This window comes from Hypomesus nipponensis, chromosome 11 (assembly GCF_054491055.1).
Source record: "Hypomesus nipponensis isolate SF chromosome 11, ASM5449105v1, whole genome shotgun sequence".
Taxonomy (NCBI): domain Eukaryota; kingdom Metazoa; phylum Chordata; class Actinopteri; order Osmeriformes; family Osmeridae; genus Hypomesus; species Hypomesus nipponensis.
The window spans coordinates 11,980,674-11,999,302 of record NC_140371.1 but is presented as its reverse complement, the minus strand read 5'-3'; the positions used below and the strand labels follow the sequence as shown (position 1 = coordinate 11,999,302).

At 53.1% G+C, this 18,629-nt stretch overlaps 1 protein-coding gene across 16 annotated transcripts in view; it reads left to right on the top strand.

Moving 5' to 3' along the window:
* ndst2a (N-deacetylase/N-sulfotransferase (heparan glucosaminyl) 2a) overlaps positions 1-18,629 on the top strand; it is an 85,410-nt gene that overhangs the window by 19,998 nt on the left and 46,783 nt on the right. For all 16 annotated transcript variants that reach the window (XR_014768838.1, XR_014768836.1, XR_014768839.1 and 13 more), the window contains exon 2: positions 10,046-10,089. The gene's annotated coding sequence lies outside the window, so the exon portion shown is untranslated. The remainder of the gene's footprint in view (positions 1-10,045; positions 10,090-18,629) is intronic.

The window sequence follows — 18,629 nt, the reverse complement described above, 5'->3', positions numbered from 1 at the left end:
CTGTCTCTGTCTCGTTCTCAGCTGTTGGCTCTCAGCTGTGATAATCACAGAAATTGGGAGCCTTGCCTGAAGCTCAGTGGTGTTTCTTAGCGCGTCTCCCCATCTCCACTTCGTCCCTGAGGACTTCCTACACGGCGGCACGTTTAGAAAATCCACCGTTTTTATTTTTTTATATCGTTGTCGACTGATCATTCAAGGCAAAGAAGAAGAGGGAGAAAGAAAATCGGTCTCAGGCGGCGTATTTCACGGAGCGGGCTCAGTCTCTCTGTGTGGGTTTGAGAAGCGCCCGCCTAGACCTCCTCCAGCGGTCAAACACCCACACTTTTGCTCGCCGCCTTTCTTTCGCAGAGCGCCGACAACATGTAAATGTAAACCACCTCGCTTCTTTAACGACTTCTGTTCTACACGCACCGACAATGTTCCGTTGTCTTATTTCACGGTACTGTCAGAGAGGCCGTTTGAGCCAGCTGGGATCACCAGGCGGAGCTAATAAGACGATTACACTCGGGGAAAACAACCCAGGCCTCAGTGAGCTGTCTTGGTTCATCCGGCCTGTGGGGCCGGGTGCCCCTGTTCTCCGGGTGGCCGTGTTCTCCAGGCTGCATTACTTCACGCTGCACCCCATGCTGTAACCTCACCCATAGACGTCAGCCATATAGTTTGCAAATATGCAAATAGGTTTCCCTCTCTCATTCTCACACACACACACTCTGTCTCTATCTCTCACACTCTCTGTAACCAACACACACGTGGTCGTGCCCACACTATCGCATCAGCACTGTGGGGTGCTTGAGATTAGTTTTCACCATCCTCGCCTTGTGTAGTGCCAGCTCCCCTCTGTGCTAGAGCTGTCATGTCCTTCGGTTCCTCTGACTCCGTTCAGGGGGGGTGCTGGGCAAGGGAGGGGGGGGGGTGGCAGACAGGCAGGCTGTGACGTGCCCAGGCATGTCGATACACCAGGATCAGAAGCGATGAAAATTCATTCTTCAAACATCTACTGTATGACAATCTTGGCGATGCTGCCCACAGTCACCTTCACTAACTAACTCTCATCTCCTCCAAACACACTCTCCCCTCTTTTTATGCCCTGGATGTCTGCCTATAGGTCTGTGTCCTCCCTCGCTCTTTTCTGTCTCTTTCTCTCTCTCCCACTCCTCCGTCTCAGTCCAGCTGTTGTGTTAATAGTTTCCCTGCCGCCCGGAGAGCAAAGTAATGAGATGCCAGTTGGAACCAAGACCCCTCGGCTTCGTGGGAAATGCGGTTCATTTCTCGATTTTCATTTTCTTTTTTTCTCTTTCCCCAGTGTTTACTGTCTTCTCCGGATAAAGTAAAAAATATATATATTTAAAGCATCTCTTAATTCTTCTTTTGTACTCGCATGTTTTATTTGCCCTTCTGATGATGTCCGCTCCATTCTTTGCAGAAATGAAAGATTTCGGTTCCACATTTTTTGCCCACTGCCTTCCCTGCCTCCTCCTTTTCCCGTCTCTCATCTTCCCTCTCTCTTGGGGCGCCCAGAGGGAAATGAAAGGCTTAATTGCAGGTGTGCTATCTTAATGAGGACACGAAAGCAGGGGCGTGGGTTAGCGATAGGGCCCCATTGTCAAGGCAGGCTGAGGCTAGGCAGAGCGCCGCGCTAATGCCTGGGCCCTTATCTGGCTTTCTCTTTGTCTCTCTACCTCGCTTGCTCTCTCTCTCTCTCTCTCTCTCTCTCTCTCTCTCTCTCTCTCTCTCTCTCTCTCTCTCTCTCTCTCTCTCTCTCTCTCTCTCTCCCTCTCTCTCTCTCTTTCTCCTAGTCTCTCTCTCTCTTTCTCCTAGTCTCTCTCTCTCTCCTAGTCTCTCTCTCTCCCTCTCCTAGTCTCTCTCTCTCTCTCCTAGTCTCTCTCTCTCTCTCCTAGTCTCTCTCTCTCTCTCTCCTAGTCTCTCTCTCTCTCTCTCTCTCTCTCTCTCTCTCTCTCTCTCTCCCTCTCTCTCTCTCTTTCTCCTAGTCTCTCTCTCTCTTTCTCCTAGTCTCTCTCTCTCTCCTAGTCTCTCTCTCTCCCTCTCCTAGTCTCTCTCTCTCTCTCCTAGTCTCTCTCTCTCTCTCCTAGTCTCTCTCTCTCTCTCTCCTAGTCTCTCTCTCTCTCTCTCCTAGTCTCTCTCTCTCTCTCTCTCCCCTAGTCTCTCTCTCTCTCCCCTAGTCTCTCTCTCTCTCCTAGTCTCTCTCTCTCTCTCTCTGTATCTTTCTGCCTGGCTGGGCCTTGTTTGCCGGGGGGCTCTAGGTAGCTCGCGGCTGGCTGAGGCCGTGCTTTCCCCCAGTGTGACGCGCTCTCGCAGGACTCGGCTGTTTGAACACGGAGGCCCGGCTCATTGAGCCTCCCCACTTCAGAACTCTTCAAATAAGGAAAGCTTTGAGAATTTTTAGACAATGGTTTTTAATTCTCGGACTTATCATCGCTCTGTCTTTGTCTCTGTCTCTCTCTGTCTTTCTCTCTCTCTCTTGTGTGTTCGCTCTCCTGTTGCTGCATGCCCACCCTTTGGATAACTCGTTTGTTTGAATAAGCCCGCGTGTGTATAACCCCCCCCCCCCCCCCCCAAAAAAAAACCCCCCACTATCTTTGTTTATGTGAGTGCATGTGCAAGATTGTGTGTCACGCAATCCTTCCCCTCCCGTTCTCGTGCGTAGTTAGCCGAGTTTGAGGGACGAATGTGGAAGTTTAATTTCCTGTGGCAGATAGGGCTAGAACAATGGGCGGGGGGGTCACAATGGGGCAAACTATAACACAGGCAGACAGGGCGGGTGGAGGGTGGGCGATGGACGGAGAGAGAAGAAAAAGAGGTAGAAGTTGAGGCAGAAGTTTTTTGCCGAAAGATTATAGAGCCGATCTTTTTTACTGATTTGCTGTGCAGAATTATCTCCCCTCTCTCGCTCTCTCTCCTCTCCCCACCATTTGCCCCCTTGCTCTCTTCTCCCTCCCCTATCCCATTTGCCCCCTTCCTCTCTTCTCCCTCTCCTCGAACCTTTCCCTCTCCCCTTCTCCCCATCACGACGTTGGAAGTATGAAAGACCAGTGTTTGAAACTCGACCTGCGAAGAGGGGGTGAAAGAGGAGAGACGGGCATTAGCGTGGCCTTGTTGGCATTTCTCTTGTTGTCCGTCTTGAGTGGTTTCATAATGCTCAAACTAATTGAGCACTTCCAACTCTCCCTGTGTGTACTGTTGTTGTGTTGCCGTGCGTGCCTACATTTGTTTGCCTGCGTGTCAGTTACCAGGTGTTGGTGTGTAGCTCAGCCTGACCATTTGTGTGTGTGTGTGTGTATGCACTTGTCCGTGTCGGTTTTAGTCTGTGTGTGTGTGTGTGTGCTCGTGTGGTCAGGCAGGACACTATGAAAGCTGTTTTTCTGCGTCCGAGAGCCAGGGTCTTGTTGGAACTTCCTCCTCCGTAATGGAGGCATAAATCCTCGAAGCCCTTGTTCCGTTATCCCGGTGCAGCCCGGCCACAGCTGGACGCACACACAGACACAAGGTCTAGCACTGCTGGAGTTCACTAACTAACACTATCGCTCACTGCCTTGCCCTCCTTGACACCTCCACACCCCCGACCAAAGTCTCTCAGCAGACTGAACATTCTAACAGCTGACATTTCCTTCTCGTTTTGTGTGCGCCTCTCTCTCTTTTTCCCCCTCCCTCCTCCTAGCTGTTCTCTCTCTCTTTTTCCTGCTCCGAGCTGTTATCTCTCTCTCTCTCTTTCCCCCTCCCTCCTCCTAGCTGTTATCTCTCCCTCCATCTCACTCTGCCTCCCTCCCCTCTCTGTGTTCTTATTATCCAAACTTCAGCTTCTACGCATTTGACCTCCGACAGATTCCTTCATCTCGCGTCTCCCTCCTTCATTCTCCATCACACCCCCAGTAGCAATCTAAAGGCAATCTTTCTCTTGCTCTCCGTTTTCCCTTCATCTCTCTCTCTCTGTCTCTCTCTCTCTCTCTCTCTCTCTCTCTCTCTCTCTCTCTCTCTCTCTCTCTCTCTCTCTCTCTCTCTCTCTCTCTCTCTCTCCTCATCCCCCCCCTCTCTCTCTCCTCATCCCCCCCCTCTCTCTCTCCTCATCCCCCCCCTCTCTCTCTCCTCATCCCCCCCCTCTCTCTCTCCTCATCCCCCCCCTCTCTCTCTCTCCTCACCCCCCCCCTCTCTCTCTCTCCTCACCCCCCCCTCTCTCTCTCTCTCTCCTCACCCCCCCCCTCTCTCTCTCTCTCTCTATGACTCAGTGCCTGTCCGTCAGCTTCACCTAAACAAACTCGCTCTCTCCCAGACGACCCTGTGCCGTTGCTATAGCAATGGCTCATTTACGGAGCCAGGATCCATTCAGGTCGGGGGCTGCGTGGATATAGCCGTCCTCACCTGGGGCTCCGCCGAGCCACTGCCTTCACAAGCGGAGCACGGAGAAGGTGTTGTGTGTGTGTGTGTTTGTGTCGGAGAAGGATCAGAGCAAGAGAGATGCAGAGAGAACAAGCGTGGGCAGATGTATCAGAAAGTCAATAACCATAAGCACGGACCTGTCTTGTTTTTTTTTTTTTTTTTCTTCTAGTTCTCGCCCCCCTTCCCCTCGCCCCCACCTGTCTTTCACGCCTCTCGGTCTCTGCCTCTCCATCTCACATCTGAAATGTACCTGTGCATGTGAGTGGGCTTCCGAGGAGAATCGTGGGAGTTGCAGTTTTCCTGAGTGCTGACCCCCCCCCCCCCCCCCACCCAGCAGAGACAAGGCCAGGGTAGTCACCTCCACACCACCCCAAGGGGAAGGCTGTATTAATCCTGGTTACCTCTAATAGCATTATCAGACTCGTATCTCTGGCGAGTCGTAAATCTTTCGCAGTTTGCCGCCGCCATCGTCCTGACGGAAAACGCCGGCTGGTGCAGTACCCCCCCCCCCCCCCCCCCCCCCCCCGCGCGTGTTGTCACTCCAGCGCAACACTTAATAATGATTCTCTGTGTCCCGTGGTGTGCTCGGTGCGTGCAGGTGGGTATCCGGTGACAGTTTCCATGGCGACCGTTGGTCCCTTCCGAGCTGGTCTTGGCTGGGGGAGGGGGGGGTGACATGTTCATTTTGAAAGTGAGAGAATATTGGGTGGAGAGGAAGAAAAGAGAGAGAGCAGTTACAGAACAGATGGGACCAGCTGCCTGGCAGGTTCTGTCCACTTGTAGGTTCTTGCCTGCTGTCTGTCTCTTGTGTTTGACCTTAATACCATGGGGCTAGCTAGTTAGTGCAAAGTCTCACCTTTCAAAATCAAATGAGTTGTAATTGGCTTTTCGTCTTTTAGGCCTTTTTTTTTTTTTTTTTTTTAAACAACCTCTGCGGTCTACTAGTGCAGCACATCGTGGCTCACTCTGTACTATCAAATTCACACCAGAGCTTGTTAATTCTGCCATCTCAATACCGGTATTGCGTTGTGCCATGATATGGATTTTGCCATATCATAGATATCACGATATATAAATAAATGTATTGGTAAAGTGTTTCTGTTTGGTGTAAAATATAAGTCAAGTGATACTGCCTAGTGGGCTGGTTCAAATTTGTATCTTTTACCAAAAAAACATGCAGCATGGACGCTACACGCATTATGCCAGCCAATGAAAGTCAACAAACAAGCTAGCGCAACTCCAGAGGAAGCAAACATTCTTTTGTTGGCAAGTGTAAGCAAGCGTTAACAATGTCTGAAAATAACGCCAGTGGGGTTGATTTGCCGGACAAAGAAGAATTGGTAAAAAAATAAATAGCCTCTGCCGTTTGTAAATGATTTGGTTTCAAGTTATCCGACATCGACCAACAAACAATAGCCTGCTCTGTAAGTTGTGTCGTCGAATTGTGCTTGCCAAAGGTGGAAACACTAGCAATCTCTTTCACCATCTGAAAACCATGCATCTGCGCGAAAATGAATCTACCAGAATGCGCTTGACAAATCCAATGCCTGGTTGGTTAGAATTGTGAAATTTATGTTTATTGTAGGCCAACAGAATCGAGTTTTCAGCCATGTAATAATTGTTGATAGCTTGAGCTAACTCTACAAATATTTAACAGTTTTTTGGCAATCCCATAAACGTAGGCTCAATGTGGAAAATTCAACTCATGTGACAGTGACACACCGGAATTATTCGTCCGAGTGCGGTAGATTAGCCGCTGCAGTGCGGATTGCATTGTCATGCCATTTTAAGAATAACTAATATTGTGATAAATACCGATGCCGTCAGTGCTTACGAATTAAACAGTGATAAACATTTTAGGCCATACCACCCAGCCCTACTCCGACCCAAACCTAAGTCTCTCTCTGTTGGTGTGTCACAGAAACAGTTTTTTTTAGGCCAGGTGTCATTAAACCATCCCAGTCATATGGTCCAGCCCTTCCAATTCCTCATTTGTTCATAAGGGTGGGGTCTCGCATGCCCCCCCAGCCCCCTTTCCCATCTTCCACAAACCCTGGTTTCAAATACCACAAAATGTTTATTTACACAGCCAGAGCCTTAAGCCACACCAATGCATAATATAGCGTATTTGTTATTACTATAAAATCGTCATACCTCTGGGTGTTTTTTCTTATGCACCAAGGCTCCCAAATGATTAATCTTTCCACAGCCTGGCCATCCCCCCACTATCCCCCCATAACACCACACCGCTTGGTGTCTTAAACAACCATGCAGTACACACACACACACACACACTTTACTTAAAATTGTTTGTGTGAAAGGAGTTTGTAGCTGGAAGGTTGTTTTTCTGCCTCTTGAAAATGTTTCAGTAGTCCCATTGCATAGCCACAACACACACATACACACATTTTAGAACTAGGCTTGAAGCCATACAGGACATTATCTTCTAGTACTATTATGTTGACAATGTCTGAGATGGCCACTGTCCTAAAGGGCTAGACGTCTTCATCTTGTTACAGATCGTTTTTCCTGTTTGCCTGGTTCAGACCCCTGGTTCCTCGACTCCTTACGGAGGGTCTGTGTGGGTGAGTGGGTAAGGGGGAGCGATGGTGGAGAAGTGGGCCAGATGGAGGTAGGGGGGCCTGGGAGGCTGGTCAGGGCTGGGACTGCCCGCTGAGTGCCATTCAGCTCCTCATACACAGACCCCACAGTCTGGAGCGGGAGCGGGAGCCAAAATTCAGCCTAGTCACCCTCTCTTTATGCACACACTCACACACACAGAGACGCACAGACACACACACACACACACACACACACTCTATCTCCCCACCTCAGGCCTCCCCCTTCTCTGTTCCACGCTGAAAGCACGTCCAAATGAAAATCGCTTTAGCATACGCTCTCTTCTCTTTGGAAAGGGCACACAGGCAGGGTAGCGCTGTGAAAGGGAGGCAGCGCTGGAAGCTGCCCCCCCCCCCCCCCCCGCTCCGTATGTGACGGTCCTCTCCACGCTGTCGGGCCTGTGAGCGCCGGCCAGGCAGGCGGGGCCTGGGGCTCGAGGAGGGAACGCTGAGAGAAAACAACAGGGCCGCGGTCAGGTGAACAAACCTCCCAGTCCCACCTCATTTGTAGGAAGAAAGAAAAAAAAAGAAGAAAAAAAAATGATGGCGTTTATTTACTGCCGCCTCATCGTCCGGCATTAGCAGTCTCAATAGCGGGCGAAATGGGAGCGTTCGTGCGCGCGTGTCTGTGTGCGTCGTCCGCACGCGGCGTGTTTACATTCGCCGACTGTATAATGGGTTTGATTGGGCCTGACCTTTTTTCACATCGGGGTCTTTCCACTGGAGCTCGGCATTAATGATGTTTCTGCCGCCATTAGCATGCGGATTTGAGCTGGCCGTCGCTTCTGAGAGACGTTGCCTCGCGTAACCCTCCCCCCCCGTCCTCTACCCGCGGACGTTCAGTGAGGGCAAGGTCACGGAATACCCGCCGCCTCTGTCTCCCCCCCCTTCCCCCCTCTCTCCTTGTCTCTCTCCGACGATTCCCAGCGCGCCATGCTAACGCGTGACGACAGTGATACTGATTATCCTAAGTGCTATTCAAACAACCGTTATTGCGAGTATCGCCATTTTCATGCTGTAATTTCGTGGCGAAAAGTCCATCCCGTATCATGACTTTTTTCGGGGGCGGTTGCTCCATGTCGTTATCGTCAAGGCGTAGCCCTGCATCGTTTCAACGAGGGAGTCTAGGCCCCTTATTCTGCATTGCACTTGCTACTGTCCCATAACAAACGAAGGGGAAAGTCAGATAATTCCTATCAAGGAGATTCTTTAAGAGGGATTTACCAATAGGGAACTTTTCCACCGGCCGTCATCAAAGCGGCCTTAGCGCTATTGACCACTGTGCTGGGCGGGCGGGATTAGCCAGGCGCATGAGCCTCTGTTCTGCTGACGTCCTCACTAACACCGTAGTGGCGGAGGACTGGCCGTCTATCAGAGTTTCTAGTGAAACTCTAAATCTCTATCCTCCCGTGGTCCTGTTATTGGACCGCTCAGATTCACCCTGAGGGCCCCTCAGGTGGACATCCTGCCCCAAGACTGGACGTGTCGTGTGTCCCCCCCCCCCCCACCACCTGCTGCATGCATTTGTCTGGTTCAGACTGTGCGTGTCTGTGTGTCTGCTGTATGGCTCCAGCGAGAGCCAGACGCCAGCATGAGCCTCTCCCCATGGCAGACGGGTGGCATGGGATTGTACGGTCACACCTTTTAATTGGAGGATCTGTAAGGGGCGGAGCTTTAAAGCCATGGAGATGGTATTAGAGGGTAAACAATACCAACAGCCCACCCCCAGCCATGAATTGCTCCTCCCAAGGTTTCTTCCATTTTCTCTCCCGTTGGGAGTTTTTCTGGGAGTTTTTCCTTGTCTTCCTTGAGGGTTTAGGTTGGTTGAGGGGCAGTTCTATGGGCGTATGTGAAGCCCTCTGTGACATGCTTGCGTGTAAAAAGGGCTATACAAATAAATTTGATTTGATTTGATTTGATTTGACCCTCACTATCACCAACAGCCCCAGACCTCCCACACACACCCACGCCCGTGGCGCACACACTCACAGTTGATCTCCGCTCTATGTGCGGATACGTGATCAGCATCGAGACGACCTCACCCCCAGTGCGCTTTATTAGGGCCTGTGTGTGTTATTTTTGGAGGAGGCCTGTGTGTGTGTGTGTGTGCGTGCGTGCGTGTGCGTGCGTGTGCGAGTTTGGATGGTGCTTCTGGATGAGAACGTGTGCGTTTCAGCACCGGGACAAACAACTCACTCCCAGAACAGCCAGCACGCTACTAGGGGTAATGTGTAATACGTATGCAAAGCCGTGTTCCGGCTCTATTATTAATCTTTCATGGCGCTTGGGCCAGCCGGGCAGCAAAGGGAGGCAGGCCACATATAGATGGGGCCAGTGCATTATTTATTTGCTCTCCACAGCTTGCAGACAAGACCTCCTTCCATCGGGGGGGCCAACATGCACTTGACGCGATGCATTTATGTAGGAGCTGCCGTTCGCCAGGGCAGACCAGGCTTAGCACGGGCCCCTTTAGAGACTCCACTAATAGCTAGGCCCGCCTACCACACCCACGCTTGACCCCTTCCCCGAGTGGTACTGTATATCCTACTGAGACACGCCCCCTCACCCCACCCAGCCACACCCACACCTCATACTCCAGTGGACCATCTATGAGGAGGGTTCGGCGTTTCCCCAGCATATCAATGACATCGCCTGGGGAGGGAGGAGGAGAGGAGGTACAGAGCGAGAAGAGGACAGAGAGAGAGAGGGCGGGGGATGAGTCGGGCTTTATCCCAGCATGGGTACCGCCACTACCTCCACACACAGTACCCATCCCCTCACTCCTCCTCTTCTTGATTGCGCAGAATCCTTTTTACCTGCCAGAAGCTATAAAACACCCGTTCCCATGTTTCTTTGTGTGTAAATAATGGTCGTCGTCCCCGTCCCCGTCCCTCTGAGTGAAATGCAGAGGAGGACGTCTCCTATTAATGCAGACGCGAACAGCAGGAGCATTGTTTTGCGAGGCTGTGAGCTGGAGCCTTAATGAGTCTCTCTCTCTCTCTCTCTCTCCCCCCCCCCCCCTCCTGTCTCTGCAGGTCCTCGTCTCCACGGATACGCTGCCGCTTCTGCTCGTCCTGAGGTAAGGTGCTCTTCAAAGCAGCCCACAGCCCGCTCGCTCCCCACAGGTGGACGGGTTTGATTGTAATAAGGAGCGTGTGGCCTTCAGGGGCCGGCCGTTTTCTGGTGGTTGCATGTTTTGATTGCCTCGCTGCTGCGCGCTCACGCGCAGTATTCCGTCGTAGCTCTGATAGGATCTATGAAGTCTGTGAATATATGCCCTCGACGGATTGCAGAGTGGGATTAGAGCAGCTACTGAGACAAATACAGATCTGACTTGGAAAAAACGCTCCGATTTTGAAATGGAAGCTGTCTCACAATCTCTCACACACAGCTCCCGTCTCCTGTGCCACTGTGATGGCAAATCAAAGGCTTCTGGCTCCTCGTGAAGGTGTGTGTGTGTGTGGTGTAGGCGGATCACACGAGGAAACTCAAAGGACCCCAGTCTGATAGCCAGAGGTAAATGGTGTCAAACTGTCCTGTAACCCCAAGCTAAGATGAATCAGGACCTGGATCTCTCTGGGTGTTCTGTTGGAAGACATCCTTGTAGCGTCGGCAGCAGGACTCGTCAGTCCAGTCTCCCTGACAATCCATGAGGCTCCTCCCGAGACAGCCCCAGCAAGGCGTCTCCACGGAGACAAACACGACAGCGGAAAAAAAAAAAAACGGGCTCCAATGAACATCCTCCCCCCCCCCCCTTTTGCGCTCAGTTCCATTTGTGGACCAGCCAAAGGTCCAGGGTTCTTCGCTCCCAGGGAGAGGGTTACCTCAGGGGTCCGCCCTCACCGTCTCCCTCCACTCTTCCTCGCTTGTTTGTGTTCCTTCCGTTTGTTCCGTATTTCTCCTCCCCCCCCCCCCACCCCCCTTTCTGTCTCCATTTCTCTCACGCCTGTGTTTTGTGCCTATCTATCCATCTCCCTACGAGTATGATTCTGGACTTTTTTGTATTTATATATTTGATTAACTCCTCCCCACCGCCTCCCTCCCTCTCCTCTCCGCTGTGGCGATGGGGCTGTAAAGTGCTTCTATAATTCATTGTTAGTTTGGGCAAGGCGTGTTCGCCCGGCGCCTCCATAACCCCCCCTCGTCCCCCCCCAGCGCCCGCAGTGATGCCTCTGTGAAAGACTCCCCGATGAAAAATAAATGACATCTCAGAGACGACAGGGTAGGGGAGGAGGGTCTGGGGTGTGTGTGTGTGTGTGTGTGGGAGGGGGGGTTTACAACAGCAGCGGCGATGATTAATTCTATTTATTCTGGTAAACTGCGAGCGCGGCCAGTGTGTGCTGCGGAGGATTCTGAGTGCGTGCGCTGGTGAGCACACTTGTGTTCGTTAGTAGGATTTTTCTGGGGTTTTTTTCCCCTCCAGTCAGCCTCACGTCAGCCTCACGCTTATTCCAATCTTTTGATCCCCTCGTATACACCGTGATGCTGAGAAAGAAAGCCTGGACACAAGTGGAGGGATGGGGGGGGGGGATGTATAAGGGATGAGCAGGAACCACACAGACAGAGTTTTGAGGGCCCGGGGAATGGTTTTCTGTCATACGAGCCAGTATCCATTGAATGTATTTTGATAGCCATGCTCAATCAATGATGGCCTCCAGCTTTCTGTTGTCCCTCGCTACTCTACGCCCTTCCTCCCTCTCTCTCTCTCTCTCTCTCTCTCTCTCTCTCTCTCTCTCTCTCTCTCTCTCTCTCTCTCTCTCTCTCTCTCTCTCTCGTTCTCCCGTTCTCTCTCTAACCAGTTATACTATCCCAGAGCATAATCCAGCCTCCATACTAATGAGACACAGTAAAACACTGACATGCTCACGCAGTCTCTCACTCACACTGACTCACACAAACACACACTCACCCACGAAGGAGCACACATACTCTCACCTACTTGCCTTAACTATAAAAAAAACCTGGCAGCCTTGAAGTGTACACAATACAGTGTTCCCTGTGATTTGTCTCCTACATTGTTGTGTAGCACAATGCCTGACACAAACAGACAGGGGACTTCAATGCCACACATTCCTCCCCCAGGACTCCTACCGTACACACTCTCCCACTCCGACCGTACCTCCATCCCTTCCACTCCTGTTCCCTCTCCCTTGTGGTCTCCCGTGTGTGTGTGTGTGTGTGTGTGTGTGTGTACACATATGGGGGGGGGGGCCCGGTAATCAGGTAGGTCGTCATCTGGTCGCTAGCCGGGGGGGACATGGGCGGGGTCATGTCCATCTGTCCCAGGCCTCTCATTAGCTAACGAGGTTGGCCCCTCCCCTGGGCAGTAGGATGATCACACACTTACAACGCACAGGGGGGGGGGGGGGACCAGCACTTCCCATTGATCACTATTGATCTGATCACACACACACCCTCACACACACACACCCACACACATCCTTACTGTTTTCAGACATCCGCCCGCTCCCCACTTCATCTCCCTAAAGCACTTCTCAAGATGTATTCATAGATTCCAGGAGTAGTGGAGGGAGGGGGGGGGGGGGGGTTGGGGGGGTTGGCTCAGCTGCTGGACAAATGGGCTACCTGATGATACGTCTGAGGCCGGGGAGGGAGGGGGGAGGTGAGGTGAATGAGACGGAGAGAGAGACGTAGACTGTCCCCCCCCCCCCCCCCCCCCCCTCCTCCTCTGGTAAGGACAGTGCCTGTGATGGGATGGGTGTCTGAACGCCCGATGATCAGGGCTGAGAGAGGAACGTCTGTCCCCCGCTGCATGTGTCGGCCATGACTTAGTCATAAGAACACAGCACTCTGGTGTCATCTCTGCTCAAGTGCACCAGCGTCCCAAGAGCAACCCGGGGCTAGCTTCATAGATGCTATAAATGAGCTCAGTTTAACTTATTCAAAAGGCCCAACCCGACGCACACTGTGTATTCTACGCATACCACACACACACACACACACTACTTTCCCTCTCGCTCTCTCTTTCTCTCGTTCCCCCGCCCCGCCCTCATCTCACCGTCCTTCTCTGCCTCCCCTCTTACCACCTCTCCTCCTCCACCTCCCTCCTCCTCCTCCACCTCCCTCCTTCTCCACCTCCCTCCCTCCTTCCCCTCTTTCTCCAACTCCCTCCCTCACTCCCCTCCACCTCCCTCCCTCCTCCTCCTCCACCTCCCTCCTTCCCCTCCTTCTCCACCTCCCTCCCCTCCTCCTCCACCTCCCTCCCTCACTCCCCTCCACCTCCCTCCCTCCTCCTCCTCCACCTCCCTCCTTCCCCTCCTCCTCCACCTCCCTCCCTCACTCCCCTCCACCTCCCTCCCTCCCTCCTCCTCCTCCACCTCCCTCCTTCCCCTCCTCCTCCACCTCCCTCCCTCCTCCTCCTCCACCTCCCTCCTTCCCCTCCTCCTCCACCTCCCTCCTTCCCCTCCTCCTCCACCTCCCTCCCTCCTCCTCCTCCACCTCCCTCCTTCCCCTCCTCCTCCTCTCTCTGTGTGCAGCATTGGCTGATGAATTGTGATTTTTAAGGAGCCTCATTGGGCGTCGTCCAAATGAAACGACTTCCTTAACCAGGTTTTTTTTTCTTTCTTCTTTTCCTTCTTCATCCTCCCTGTCTCGCCCTGTAAAACAGTTTGAACAGTTCTGGATGCAGACTCTCCTCCCGAGCAGGCCCCGGCTGGAATGAATCTGCGCCGCACTCCCCGATTGATTAATTGGCCCGGGTTAAATGGGCGGCGTCGTCCGCCCTAATGGCTTTCCTGTACGCCGTCCAAACAGAGAGAGGTTAGGAGAAACGGAGGGGTGTGAGAGAGAGAGATAGGGAGGGAGCGTGCCAAACTGGCCTCCAGCGAGAGCCTGCCAGCCCCTCATTGCGTGGAGCTCCCCTCCGCAAACGCACACCAAATCCCCCCCAAGGGATCATGGGCTTTATGCAGATGTGATGTCAGCTGGCCAGAGGGCCATTTGGGCAGGTCGGGGTTTCGACGGTGCCTGGGAGACTTCAGACTGCTGCTGTTTGACGTTAGCTTGTGTTGGACTGATATGTGCACACACGCCCAGTCCTTGGAGTCCAAGGCCAGCTGGAGCAGCCATTATGTCACGTGTGCGTGTGTGTGAGGGGAATGGAAACCCATTTCAGAGCAAACAGGTGCGCTCTGTGAATAAGTGCGTGTGTGCGTTCATGAATGGTCATTGGCGGAGGTGTAATTATTTCTGGGCAGACTGTAATGATGTATGTCACCATCCCTCCTTGCAGGGTCCTAACCCTATGGATGTCGTCCCTCCTTTTTCACGCCCTCCCGCTCTCTCTCTCTCTGTCTCTCTCTCTCTCGTTCTCCCTCTCTCCCTCTCCCTCTCTCCCTCTCCTTTCTCTCCCTCCTTTGATACTTTGTGGCTCCACCCAATCTGACCCATCTCATAATGAGCAGGTGACCCAGCCTGCTCCGGTTTTGTCTCATTACCCACGCCACTAATGAAGCCTTGCAGGTGTGTGTGTGTTGGGGCGGGGGGTGGGGGGGGTGGTGTCGTGGAGGTTATCCCGCTCTGCTGTCCACTGCGTGCGTGTGATTGGCCAGGACAGCGTGATGTAGCACAGCTCTCCTGGCCTGCTAGCAGTCCAGACGGCCCCAGCAGGGTGTGATGGATGGGTTTCCCAGCAGCCAGCGAGGGGCGGGTTGGGGGCAGTGGGGGGGGGGGGGAGTGAAGGGGGAGGGACCCTCGCTGTGTCTTTAGATCACTTTGACCAGCCAAGGCCAACGGGCCGTACGAGCAGGTACACAGCCTCGCTCTTTCTCTCTCTCTCTCTCTCTCTCTCTCTCTCTCTCTCTCTCTCTCTCTCTCTCTCTCTCTGTCTCTCTGTCTCTCTGTCTCTCTGTCTCTCTGTCTCTCTGTCTCTCTGTCTCTCTGTCTCTCTGTCTCACTGTCTCTGTCACTCTCTCTCTCTCTCTCTCTCTGTCACTCTCTCTCTCTCTCTCTCTCTCTGTCACTCTCTCTCTCTCTCTCTCTCTCTGTCACTCTCTCTCTCTCTGTCACTCTCTCACACGTACCGATTCCCAGATGGCCCCGCCCATTAGCACCTACATATTCACTGCATATGCACACACGTACCCACACGCACACCCCCCGCCCCTCACCCTCCCGGCCTCCCCTGTCGTTGTGCATGTGAGAAAGTAGGTTTTAATTGGTTTGCTTGGGAATCAAGGCACAACAAAGGCAGGAGAGGAGGAGGAGGAGGAGAGTGAGAACAGGAAGGGGGGGCGAGGGGAGCGTCTAGTCGTCGTCTTCCCCCCCTTCCCCCCAGGGCTAGCCGGCGCACATGAGTGAAGATGCCCTTGTCTGGGACTTTGCGTTGGGGCTTCTCCCTCACAGGGACAGACCAGCACTCACCGGCTCCTTATACTCTCTCTCTCTCTCTCTTCCCCCTTTTCTCTACCAGTCGGTGTGTCTCTCTCTCTCCCTCGCTCCCCTCTTTCTCCTCTACTTCCGCTCCGACAATTGTGTGGCCGCTGACCGTAGGTGGACATTTATCAACGTCACCCAGAGCCTGGCTTTTTCCCTCGGCTGTCAGCAGTCTCTCTCTCTCTCTCTCTCTCTCTCTCTCTCTCTCTCTCTCTCTCTCTCTCTCTCTCTCTCTCTCTCTCTCTCTCTCTCTCTCTCTCTCTCTCTCTCTCTCTCTCTCTCTCTCTCTCTCTCTCTCTCTCTCTCTCTCTCTCTCTCTCTCTCTCTCTCTCTCTCTCTCTCTCTCTCTCTCTCTCTCTCTCTCTCTCTCTCTCTCTCTCTCTCTCTCTCTCTCTCTCTCTCTCTCTCTCTCTCTCTCTCTCTCTCTCTCTCTCTCTCTCTCTCTCTCTCTCTCTCTCTCTCTCTCTCTCTCTCTCTCTCTCTCTCTCTCTCTCTCTCTCTCTCTCTCTCTCTCTCTCTCTCTCTCTCTCTCTCTCTCTCTCTCTCTCTCTCTCTCTCTCTCTCTCCTGTCCCCCTCTCTCTCTCTCTCTCTCTCTCTCTCTCTCCTGTCCCCCTCTCTCTCTCTCTCTCTCTCTCTCCTGTCCCTCTCTCTCTCTCCTGTCCCTCTCTCTCTCTCGCACACACTAACACTTTTGTGCATGCACACACAGCTCCATGCCTCCCTTTCACTCTGACGTTGTGTCAGACAGACATGGAGAATTAGGTTTCTGACGGACACATCTGTTAATATGCTGTAACTCGGGTGTACGTGTGTGTTGCTTATATGTGCTTGAGTGATCACCGTGGCTGGGTGCAACAGCCCTGCGCTCCATCAGCCTAAAGCCTTGCATCTGCATCCACAATCTAGATGTCTGCCTTACAAACACGTACACATACACACGGGGAGGGGAGGGGAGGCTGAGGCTTTCAAAGTGGTGTTGATCACAAGCTGCTGAAAAGCTGATGTGGCCGGTTGCCAGTTGAGATCAGCGTGTTCACCCTTTCTGAGTGCCGGGCTGCGAGGGAAAAACAAACAGCAAACACACCCTAGATATCCACTTCATCACTCCACAGGCATCCATCTCCACCTCTCCTACCTCTCAACTCCACACACCCTGATTAAACGGAGAGAGGGAGAAAACAGGAAGTGGATAAGTTGTTAAAAAATATTTTCCCCCTGGGGATACGCGATACATCTTTCAGCTGTTTCTGGTTTGTTTACTTGTATCGAGTGTCCATAAAAAGCTCAATCCTGTGGGACGACTATTTTCAGTTCAGTCGTGGATTCTGCCCGTCGCTGCGGCTCCCGTCGTGTCCCTCACCTGCTCCTCCACTTCCTCTCCTTCTCATGAACTCGTTTTTTTTTGTTTTTTGTTGCAAAAGGCGGCCTTCTGACTGAACGGGATATAGACTAACAGGAAGTGGGGGGGAGGGTGAGCAGAGAGAAGGGTCTGTTGTGGGTTTTCGAGGGAGGGAGGGAGGGAATAGGAGGTGTGGGGAGCCCGCGGCTGGGAGAGGGAGGCTCAGCGTCTGTAACGAGCTGGGCCCCCCTCGGGCTAATTGTCTGCTGGATTGCCTCAGATCCGTTTCTCCACCGGGCAGGAGAAACGCGGGAGTAATGAAGCGACGAGAGGGAGGAGAGGAAGCGGGAGAGGACGTAAAGGTAACGGAGTGGAGAGAGAGAGGGAGGGAGGGAGAAGCCCGGAGGGAGAGAGTCGAGGGGAAGATTGAGAGAACGACAGAGAGCTCGACGAGTGGGAGAGGCGAACATAAAACCACGGTTCCTACCGGAAAGAAAGAAGGAAGAAAGAAAAGTAGGAGAAGAGCAGACGAGTGCTGACACGGTCCTCAGGCTCAGTGTCTGGCGCCTCTGGTCCATCCCAGCGCACCGAGCAGCTCACCAGGGAACTGCCCCTGTCAGAGAGAGGGGGCGAGAGACGGACGGAGGGATGGAGGTGTGGAGGGAGAAGCAGCAGAACTGGTGGATGGGAGGAGGGAGAGGAGAGTGGAATGAGATGGAAGGTTCTACAGAGCGGAATCGGGGGCGAGGGGGGTGCAGAAAAGGATTGAAGGGAGAAAAATGGAGAGTGTTGAGCGTTGAGGGGGGGTCGTACTGGAAGGAGGAAGAGGAAGGGCGGACGGAGGAAGTTTGTGTGTGGAGGACCTTGAGGAGCTCATTCGTCCTGACAGGCTGCCACACGCTCCTCTGGCTTTTTATAGACACACACACACACACACTCAACACACACACACCCAACACACACCCCCAACACACTCATTAACCGCCAGAACACATCCACAAACATGTTCTCTCTCTCTCCACAGACATCGACTCGGTTACAAGACAAGGACAAGCGGTACATAACTCTGAGAGACAGGCGTGTTCGCGCTTGCCTCGTAGCACATACACGACACATCACACGGCGTGCCTTCCAACATGCTCCTCGTCCTCTCACGAAGCGGCTGAACCGCCGTTCAGCACCCCGCCACTACGCCCTCACACATGCACGCTAGCACACACCGAGACACAACGTATGGACGTGTGCAGCCTTGGATACAGTGTCTCTCTCTCTTTCTCTCTCTCTCTCTCTCTCTCTCTCTCTCTCTTTCCCCACCCCCCCGGGCCGAGTCCATGTCTGTGTAGCTGGAGATACTCCTGAGGTATTGCTCTGACTGTGTCGTCTATCTAACTAATGGTAAGTGTCGAGATCTCTCAGGTGTGACTGACAGGGTAAGTCCACCGGGAAGATACTGTCAGTCCCATGTGTGTGTGTCCAGCACACTTGTCCTCTGCTCCACTGACATTTTGCCTGAGTTAGGCCGTCAGGACCTGTCCCGCTTTTGAGTGTGTGCGCGTTCGGCCGTGTGTGTGTGTGTGTGTGTGTGTGCGGGCCGAAGAGTAAAGAGATGCCGATGCGATGGTCCTCTCCAGTCCGTTTCCATAACCAGGCGAAACCGATTCACACTGACCGCTCCAGCACTGCTCCCCCTCCCCCGCGTCTACTTATCGAATCATGTGCGGCGTAGCATGGCGTAGCATGGCTTAGCATGGCGTAGCATGGCGTAGCCTCTCTATCCAGGTTGCATTGGTAGCTTAGCGTCGGCCAGCAGCTGTTGCGTCAGCATTCCGAACCCACGCTTGAATCCGTTCCGAGATGGGGGATGTGTGATGCGCCAGCTAAGAGC